This window comes from Sinocyclocheilus grahami, unplaced genomic scaffold (genome assembly GCF_001515645.1).
Source record: "Sinocyclocheilus grahami isolate Dianchi unplaced genomic scaffold, SAMN03320097.WGS_v1.1 scaffold287.1, whole genome shotgun sequence".
In the NCBI taxonomy this organism is placed as follows: Eukaryota; Metazoa; Chordata; class Actinopteri; order Cypriniformes; family Cyprinidae; genus Sinocyclocheilus; species Sinocyclocheilus grahami.
Window position 1 is genome coordinate 629,341 of NW_015505466.1, and position 11,059 is coordinate 640,399.

Below are 11,059 nucleotides of genomic sequence, written 5' to 3' on the forward strand. Positions count from 1 at the left end.
AGTGAAGAACCCAGGTGCAGTTTATTTACAGGTGATCCAAACATTCAAACATAATCCAAACAGACGAAGACTAGATTCACAGACTTGACTTGACGAGGCATGAACATACTTGACTAGAACAGACTACACTCACCGAGAGCGGATTACAACTTCAATACACGACCAAGACTATGGGAACATGATGGCTACTTATAGCAGACAAGGAGGATGACATGACATGAACAAACCAATGGGGAACAAGACACATGACTAAGACTACCAATCAGAACATGACACAAAGAACAGAGGAACCAATGGCATGAATACGTGAGGGCAAGGGAAGCATGACACAAACAGCATAAAACAATTACAAAATAAAAGACATGAAAACATGAACATGAAACAAAACCCAAACACCACATTACAGTAACATAAAAATACTGTACTAAGATATTCTAAAATTCATGTTCTTTTTTTAATTCACCTTTAACTCAAATTGTTATAAAATCTAGAAAATTTAATTAAAAAAATGCAAATGTTTTCACTAGTGGTCTCAGACCTCTGTATAATGCATGTGTCACGAATCCGGTCTATAAACTTCTGTTCTCTCACCACCAGAGGTCACTCGCTCTCCACATGGACTCTCACACTACACAGACTGTTACACATCACCCTGGACTACATTTCCCATGCTCCATTGCACTAATCACAAGCTCACCTGAAACCAGTCACACACAGCTGCTACCAATAACACACACTATATAAATCAGTCTCACACCACCATTCAACGCCGAGTATTGTTTAGCGTTTATCACTTTGATAGCTACTTTACGGAGCCTGCCCTAGTTGTAGTTGTAGTTGTAGTTGTAGTTGTAGTTGTAGTTGTAGTTGTAGTTGTAGTTGTAGTTGTAGTTGTAGTTGTCGTTGTAGTTGTCGTTGTCGTTGTCGTTGTCGTTGTCGTTGTCGTTGTCGTTGTCATGCCTGTTTTCCTGGTTCCTGATTCTTGCCACGTATCTTGGATAAACCCTTTGCTTGCTGTTTCGAACTGTTTGCTCCTCACCTGGCCTTATGCTCACGTTTACGGATTACCCCTCTTGTCAAGCCCTCTGGATTACGTTTGCTGTCGTCTGACTGAAGCCCCGTTTAGGATTGCTCTTTTGTCTTGCCTGTGCCATACCTGTTTGCTGTTGTTCGACCCTGCCTGTGTTTTTGACTATGTTTATTAATAAAAGCTTGCACATGGATCCGCCCGCCTCTTGTCTCGTCAGCCCCGTAACAGATTGTATCATGATCTTACATTGAAATACATGAGAACAGAATAGTCCATAGCAGTGTCTTGCTCTTCTCTCTGCACATTTTTCCGAGGAATGGATCCATATGGAAGCCCCATGACAACCTTGTGGAAAATCTTTTGTTAAATGAATAATTCACCCAAAAAACTTTACACTGTTGCTTCTGGCAATTACCATACAAGTCCATAAAGCATGATAACACTTTCTCCAGTGAAAAAGTCCATCCATTGTCCTCTCACAACATATTTATTTAGAACTGTTTTGGACTGTTTTCAGGTGTAAACTGTGATTGATCTGTGCATATTTCTCACCTGATTTACACGAGATCAAGCACTGGATAAAGCAATATTATGGACAGAGAAATTTTAGTTTTATTACAAACACACAGCTTTTTGCTTCACTAGATGTTAATAGATGGACTGTTGTGCTGACTATTTCTGGAGATTTTTATCAGCTGACGGCATTCTGACAGCACCCATTCACTGCAGAGGATCCATTGGTGAGCAAGTGACGTAATGCTAAATGTTTCCTCATCTACATATGGCCTAAATTTAAGTAAATTTCACTTTAAAAAATGCTGGGTTAAATAAAACCCAGCACTGGGTATAATATGGACAAACCCAGCGATTGGGTTGTTTTCAACTAACAGTTGGGTTAAATGTTTAACCCAACCTTCTGGGCAGTAACTGAGTTTGTCCATATTTTACGCAGCGCTGGGTTGTATTTAACCCAGCATTTTTAGAGTGTATTTCTTTAAGGGTGGAATTAAAGTAAAAAGATACTTTACTGCTCCCTTTACTGTAAAGCAAAATATGTAATTTTATTATTAATGTATATAGGTACAGTATAGGTATACACTGACCTCTGGTATCACAACCAGGCCAAAGGTCAAGCTGAAGAGGACCAAGTTCATGGCGTACATCCAGCGGAGGAAAATAAAGTATGAAGCAACTGAGGAGCCAAAGTGACCTGCAAATGGATGAAACATCACCAGGGCTCAGAATAAGGAACATGTGAATACCTCTTTTTTGGTCACTTGCAGGAAACATTCTGCAACAAGTAAATAAATATGGTTTCATTTCTAATTCAGTACAGGTGAAAGAAATAATTTACTGTCATCAATAAGACATCTGAAGTGATATGCAGCATTCCTCTGGGAGGAAAAATCATTAGTACTTATTCTCAACTTCCTTTATTTTCCGCTCCCATGGAATGCAAGCTGTCCTAAAATTTTCCAAATCTCTTTGAAACTTTATCCATTTCTGTATGATAAGACACAAAGCATATAAGGAAGAATATGAAGCTGCACTTAAATAGATTTTTAAATTTTTCAAGAACCTGTTAGTGGCATCTGCCTATGCAAATGTTGCTTCATGAAGCTTGGGTGTTGTGGTGGTTAATATGTGTTTGCTAAGGTAGCTAAATAGTGTTTTAACCCATTGATATATTTTTGCTATACGGAGTTCCGCGTGATTGCTAAGGCATTGCCAAGTGGTTGCATACTGGTTCTAGTCAAAAGAGTCCACAGCAAAGTTTCTCTATGACATTCTGATCTCTGTATTTAGCTTGGATCTTTCTTAAAATAGGATTGTTTTATTTTCAGCAATAGTAATAGTGATGCTTACTTCAACAAAATCCATAAATATAAGGTAAATTGAAGATTTTCATATTCCTACCTTCATCATCATGCTTTGTAGGCATACAGTTTCCTGCCTTTCCCTTTGCCCAAAGCACCTTTTTTTTATCCACAAACTGCTGAGCCTCACTATAGACACAAGGAGAACATGGAATTGTGAGGAAGTGAAGCTGATTGATTAATAAAATATTTAAGTTAAAATACACAATGTAGAAACAAATATGACGTAAAACAGATGCTTATCTGTTATTGTGTGTGTCGAGGGGGGCGTGGTTCAACGAAGTCTGCAGCGGGAGAGACGGGGGCGGGAGACGAGCAGTGAGTAAGTAGGTCAAGTGCAAAATTATGAACACCTGTGTCTGATTGCAGTAATTGGCCTGGAGAAACCGGTTAAAAGGCAGACTTTCGAGCGTGGAGGGGAGAGAGAGACGGGGACTTGTGGCCATCGCTCAGCCAGAGAGAGAATACCTGAGGTACTGAATATATGCCATTGGCAGTGTGCGAACGCGCTGGAAGCACTACTTTTGTTTTTGTTCAAGTTTGAGTTAATAAATAAAGATCCACGAGTCGATCCACAAAGATCCACAAACGCCCACCTGGTTCACTTCCTTCCTTCTTCCGTACGAACTGTGCTACACTGGTGCCGAAACCCAGGAAGGAAGTGATAACGCCGCTGCTATCATGTCATCTCCGTCAAGTTCGCTGTTTGCGGAGGTCATCCACTTGCTCGCGGGACTCCATCAAGAGCACCATCAAGCGCTGCTGGACATGAGGGAGGATCAGGAACGTCGATTCCAGGCCCTCGTCCAGACGCAGCAGGAGGACTGCAAGCTGTTCCGGAGCTGGATGGACCGGGAGGTTCGGGCTGGAGGAAGTCCATCTGTCCCGGCCCTGCCAGCCCACATGCTGTTGAACAAGTTGGGTGATCCGGAGGCCTTCGTCGACCTCTTTGAGAGGACCACGGAGGCATGTGGGTGGCCCCGGACAAACTGGCCAGTGCGTCTCATCCCGCTGCTTTCAAGGGAGGCACAGATGGCTGCGCAACAGCTGCCAGTTCAGAACCTCCTGGTCTACGACGACCTCAAGCGAGTCGGCCTGAACCCCGAACAACACCGTCAGCGTTTCAGATCACAGGAGCTGGGGGAACATGGCCGGCCCTTCGTGATGGCTCAGCAGCTCTGGGACGCGTGCCGCAAATGGCTGTTGGCCAGGGGAAGCGACGTCGACCAGATCATCCACCGCGTGGTGCTGGAACAGTTCGTCGCGTGGTTGCCGAAGAACACCGCGCAGTGGGTCCAGTGCCACCGGCCGGCGTCGCTGGACCTGGCCATTCAACTGGCGGAGGACCAGATGGTGGCGTGCCATGGGGGGGCGAAACCCTGCCTTCTGTCTCTCTCTCTCTTCCCCCCTCTTCTACCGCTAAGCATGTCCCTCTCCCTAGGTCCTGGGTGAATCTCCCACCTCGAGCGCAGCCCCGATGGAGGGATGGTCCGGCGCCAGAGTCTGCTGGACTGAGGCCGCTCTCCAGGGGGGCGGGGCCGGCCAGCTCAAGCGCCTCATTGGTTAACGTTCCTCTGCTCTCTCCAGGCCAATTGCATGATCCGCTTCCTGCCACCAGGGCAGCGGGGAGGTCTGGGCCGGCCTTTTGGCATTGCGGGGACCCAGGGCACTTTATTGATCGGTGTCCAGTGATGGAGGTGGGGACACTGATCCGGGTCCCGGATGCCCCACAGGCTGCCCCCAATCAAGCCGGCATGTACCAAATACCTGTGAGTATTAAGGGGGTACTTATTGGGCTCTGGTGGATTCAGGATGTAACCAAACCTCGATCCATCAAAGCCTAATTCAGCCGGCGGCATTGGATAAGAGCTGCGTGGTTCGGGTGCGGTGCGTACACGGGGAGGTGGAGAGGTATCCTCTAGTGCTCCTAGCTATCCAGTTCCGGGGTCAGAAGCATAAAGTGGAGGTTGCAGTTAACCCGCACCTCAGGCATCCGCTAATTCTGGGAACCAATTGGCCAGCTTTTAATCACTTATTGGGGTATTTGTGTGCAGATGTCTCTTAGGAAAAGGAGAAGCAGGGAGGGGAGGTGGCCGTGCAGACGGGGGAGGCGGAACCGCGACTGACCGATGCTGCGACAGGGGAACCGAGCGCTGCCGAGAGGCTAAGCCTCCCGGAGCGTGATGATTTTCCCCTGGAGCAGTCTCGGGATGAGACGCTGAAAAATGCGTTTGAACAAGTCTGCTCCATCGACGGACAGCCGCTCCAGCCAGCACGGCCCCCTTCTTATCCCTATTTTGCTATTTTAAAAGATAGGTTGTATCGAGTGACCCAAGACAGACAAAACTGCTCAGACAAAACAAGATACAATTCAGTTGTTAGTTCCTAAAAGCTGTCAGGAAATGCTTTTCCAGGCAGCTCATTGTAATCCTATGGCAGGACATTTGGGACAGGCAGCGACTTTGAACCGTTTAATGGCCCGATTCTTTTGGCCGGGCATTCACGAGAATGTGCGCAGGTGGTGCGCGGCTTGTCATAAATGTCAGTTAGTGAATCCCCCGGCCTCCCCAAAAGCGCCATTGCGCCCTCTTCCTCTTATGCAGGTCCCCTTCGAGAGAATTGGTATGGACCTCATCGGGCCATTAGAACGGTCAGCACGGGGCCATCGCTTTGCATTAGTCCTCGTGGATTATGCGACGCGATATCCTGAGGCAGTGGCGCTCCGCAACATTTCCGCAAAAAGTGTGGCGGAGGCCCTGTTTCGGATAATCTCCCGAGTGTGGATCCCGAAAGAGATTCTCACTGACTAAGGCACGGCCTTTATGTCACGTACAATACGCGAACTTTACAAATTATTGGGCATTAAATCAAGGCCATCGCTCAGGCAGAGAGAGAATACCTGAGGACCTGAATTTATGCCATTGGCAGTGTGCGTACGCGCTGGAAGTGCTACTTTTGTTTCTGTTCAAGTTTGAGTTAATAAATAAAGATCCACGAGTCTCCAAACGCCCACCTGGTTCACTTCCTTCCTTCCTCCTTACGAACTGTGCTACATTGTGCCACTGCACAGCAGTCATAAAGGCCTGATAAGGTATTAAACCCCATAAAGTATAAAACTACTACTCCACCCCAAAAGTTTGTCATCATTTACTTACCTTGATATTTTTTTCAATACTGTATGGCTTTCTTTCGTCTGGGGAACATAAAAGAATATATTTTGAGAAATGTTCTTGCAACAAAGTTGTTTTGTTTTCAATGGTCTTCAAAATATCATCTTTTGTGTTTTGAAAAAGAAAGACATGGGTTTGAAGCCACATGTGTCACGAGATCACCTGCCTCACCAGCTGAACCAACAGTCTACACCCGTTCACAATCACCTAGTTATTAATCACGGACACCTGCATCCACTTACCACACCATTCAAAAACACACGCACCTCAGTCACTAATCGGCTGGTCTCAAGGTTGCGAGCTTGTCAGCTTGGAGCCCTTGCCTACCTGTCTGCCTGTCGATCCGGGAATCCTCTGCTATCTGTGAAAGGACCAGATCATTTAAATTCAGATAAGACTGCTTCCTCTGCTTTCATAGCCCACCTCAGTTCGATTCTCATATGTTGGAAGCCCTTCCTCAGTTACCTTAATAAAATTATCTGTTTGCTTGACTCTGCTTGTTTGCCTCCTTGACCAGATGTGACAGAAGACCAGCCCCTTTACAGTAATATTCAACAAAGACCCTCATGGATCCTCGGAGCACAGCCTCCCCTGAGCCTCTCCGACCGTCACCACCACACCATCAGCCTGTCCCATGGACCGGTCAGCGAGCTTCTCTGGTGAGGCAGCCTCCTGCAGCAGGTTTTTGCTACAATGTTCCCTCTACTTCGAGTTACAACCCCACCTGTTTGTGACAGAACGGGCGAAGGTGGCGTTCATCATCTCGTTACTGTCCGGAAGAGCCTTGCAGTGGGCTGAAGCCTTGTGGAACTCGCAGAGCCCTTGGATTCACTCGCTGGATCGCTTCGTTAAACACTTCCGGGAGGTATTCAGCCAGTCAACCACGGAGATTACGATACATGACGAGCTTTTCCAACTACGGCAAGTGGATTCATCAATCCACGAGTACACGCTTTGCTTCCGCACCCTTGCCGCCAGCAGTGGCTGGAATAAAGCTGCTCTGCTCTCAGCCTTTCGCCGTGGTCTGAACCCAGTCTTACGACAACAGATGTCCATCTTCGAGGACACCATGGGTCTCAAAGGTTTCCTCCAAAAGGCGGTCCGCATCTCCCAACACGTAACCGCTTGCCATACGGATCCCCTACTCGCTGCTGCTGCCTCACCAGCCTCTCACCATCAGCACCAGAGCCCATGATCACGGATAATTACCATCTATCCTCCACGGAACGGTCCCGTCGACTCGCCCGTGGCCTCAGTCTCTACTGTGGATCCACTGAACACCAGCTCCGCACCTGCCCCATTCATCCTCAACGCCCAGCGGTGAGTACTATCCAAGACCAAACTGGTCCAGCTGGGGCTCAACACTTCGCTGTGCAACTGGCTGTTGGACTTCCTGACTGGAAGACCTCAGGCAGTACGGGTCGGCAGCAACACATCCAGCACCATCACACTGAACACTGGGGCCCCCCCAAGGATGTGTGCTGAGCCCCCTCCTCTTCACTCTGCTGACCCACGACTGCACACCGTCACATAACTCCAACCTCCTTATTAAGTTTGCGGATGACACGACTGTAGTGGGTCTCATTAGCAACAGAGATGAGACAAACTACAGGAGCGAGGTGAGCCGCCTGGCTGGGTGGTGCAGTGACAACAATCTCTCTCTGAATGTGGAGAAGACGAAGGAGATTGTTGTTGCTGAACTCTGACCCTCTGATGGACTCTCCCACTCCCCCCCTCCCAAATACACACACACACTTGTCACTTTAATCAGTCTGAAATAAGCTCTTTTGCACTACAAATCATGTTTTTGCACTACATCATATCTGCACTGTTGTTTACTTTACTGGTTTGCACTCTATCCTCCATATGCCTTGTGCTTTTATATATATATTTTTACATTTTACCTTATTTGTATAGTTGTATTTTGTATTTAATCTGTATTTATGTTATCTGTATACACCCAAGGGTCTGAGAGTAACGCAATTTCAATTCTCTGTGTGTATGTGCTGTACATGTGGAAGAATTGACAATAAAGCAGACTTGACTTGACTTGACTTGAAATCCCTCCTGATATATCTGGCATGCCTCATATAGATGCACTTCTAATGTTTCACACCCAATCCTTTCCAGTCAAAATCCTTGTGGACTCAGGAGCGTTGGGAAATTTCATCTCCTCCCGCAGCCTTGCTGGATTCAAAATTCCTCACTGCAAAAATAACACCACCTACCAGATCACCACTGTCCAGGGAAAGCCGCTGAGCAAGGGGTTGATGCGGCACCGCATGCCAGAGGTCATTCTACGGGTGGGATGTTTCCACACCAAACGGATCTCGCTACTGGTGCTGGAGGAGGCTGTCGTGGACATCGTCCTGGGACGCCCCTGGCTCTCCAAGCATCAACCCACCATCGCCTGGAAGTCCAGGGAAATACTCAAGTGAAAATAGATACTAGTACGGTTTATAGATTAAATGTTAAAACGGTTTTCCATACTCTGCGTGAGAATATGAGTGTAGTGTGGGAGCGGCATTGTTTGTCGGGGATAGCAACAGTAACTAAGGAAGGCGGGGCCGGTCTTTGCGAACGCTTTTGTTGCTTTCTAACCGGGTTGCGAACAGACAATTCACACAGGACGTGTTCTTCCTGAACGTCTGAACATTCTTGCATTTGATTGGTTGCCTCGATGTTTTCAGCACCTTGCGTCATGAGCTGTTTTTAACTAGCAAGGTAATCATTTTAGCCAAATAAGTCCTCAAACAAAGCCATCACCTTGAGTAAATTTAATATAAATATATGGTCACTGATATAATAATATACCAGGGAAGCCAGCTTATAAATGACAAAATACACTTCAAAAATTTTATTAATATGGAGTTTTCCATATTGATTTTTTTAAGGGTTATCAGTAATGCCTGTAAAATTAATGGATGTCCAGGCAGAAAATTACCAGTATATTTTCCATGTTTTTTCCCCCCTACAGTGTAGACCTACTAACTCCAGTTATAAATGTGAAGTAGCCTAGCTTGTGCTCTTCATTAAGATATACAAATAAAACTTTAGAATATCTTTAATAGCAACAACAAACATTATATAATGCTTAACAGATAATTGTTTCAAATGCATTCAAATATTTTTGAAAATCATGTTTCATAATATAAAAGGCAAACATAGGCTTGATTGATAATATATAATACAGGTCAATTGAAAATATAGGCTAAATCCTGCCTAGTGCCAATTCAAGCTGTAGGAATAGATATATTAATTAAACTACTGATGTGTTAAACTAATGTTAATGACTGGTGGGTATGCAGTGTGACGGAAAAAAAACATTTGAAATTAGTTTAAAAAAAAGATTATTTCAATGTGGATCCTTGTGCTCCTTAGACTTTGCATTCATATCATATCGACTTTAAAATAAAAGTCATTAAGAAGTTATTAAAGTATTTGCAACATTTAAAAAAAAATGTACAATCATCATTTGGGAATATCGGAACTGCGTTAAAGGCACAATATGTAATCTTTGCCGCTGGAGGGCGCGCATTCAAAATAAACAAAGAAGCAAATGCGTAGTTTGATGACGCTGTGACTAAGTGTGGAATCATGGGAGTTGTCGTCTTCATCCCCACAGCCGATGCGATCCAACGGGACTCGAGCAGAAATCATGTTCACGGATGAGCTAATGATTTATTAACGTATTCGAATGAAGCAGGGTGAAAGCCGTCGAAGCAAACCGAGGCCGCTAAACGAGCGTGACACATGGCTCGAAAGCAGCTGAGTTTTATTATGCCACAGTCGACCGCTTCTTCTATTAAAACGCACAACATATTAAAGCGTCTTTGGTATTTCCATGTTTTCTACAAAACAAAACCGGAAATCGAGGGGTTATGACGTCATTGGCAGGCGACACAATGACACTATAGGCTGTGTTCGAAATGGCATACTTGCTTACTACTTACTGCCCAGTACACAGTGCATACTACCTACAATTTCTTTTAAAGAATAGTGTGTGAAACAGTATACAATAAGCAATAAATGTTTCAGAGTAGGCCTAGTATGCTTAAGTGCTGTCACATGACAAACACTGAACATTAATTCAGCACAGCTGTCAAGGTTGTTACCTTAGAAACAAATGAGCTAACTGTTCTTTTTACAAAGGCTTGTTAATAAGGCTTCATACTAGTAAACAATGCTATATTGCCCAATTGAACTCATTTCATAATTGATTAACTTTACATATTGGACAGAACTAAATCAACACTGAGCTGTCTTTATTGATTTTTTGGCGATATATTAAAAAGCGATATATTCTAGTTACACTAAGTGCAAATAATGATCAATTCTGTTTACACTAAAATAGCAGCATTTTCTTTAGCAACAGGAGTGTAAATAGTAGTTAGGTGGCAGATATTTATACATCAGTACTGTAGTACATTATAAAACAGTATGCAATAACATATTGAGTGTAAATGATCATATATATATATATATAAATTGTATTAGATGAATGCCACTTTATTGGGACAAAAACCTACCTAAAGCATACACAACACTGTATTATTGAGGCTTTTTATTTCCACTTTTCAAATATTTACTTAATTTTTATTGAAAATACATTTCTTTCTGATCTGGCATGTGATGGGAAAAGGAGAAGCATGAGTTTGACAAAAGCCAGGATCGAACTCGGGTCGACTGCGTCAAAAGCAAACAGCTCACGTTTTACTCGCTGCGTCACTGATACTTTGGAAATGCAAGTGTCTTTTGCAGTGCTGTTAATCACAGCCAGGCATTGGTGGGCGGAGTTAATGTAAATAGCCTCTGCCAACAAATTGGTCTATTTGTCCTTAGAGTGATACACTCCATTTCTTTTTAGAGCTGCTTGACAGTGGAATTGAATTCTGTTTGCATAATTGAAATATTTTTATTTATACATTTTATTTACTTTATATATTATGTTGCTGCAATAGTATTATTATTTAATATCTTTG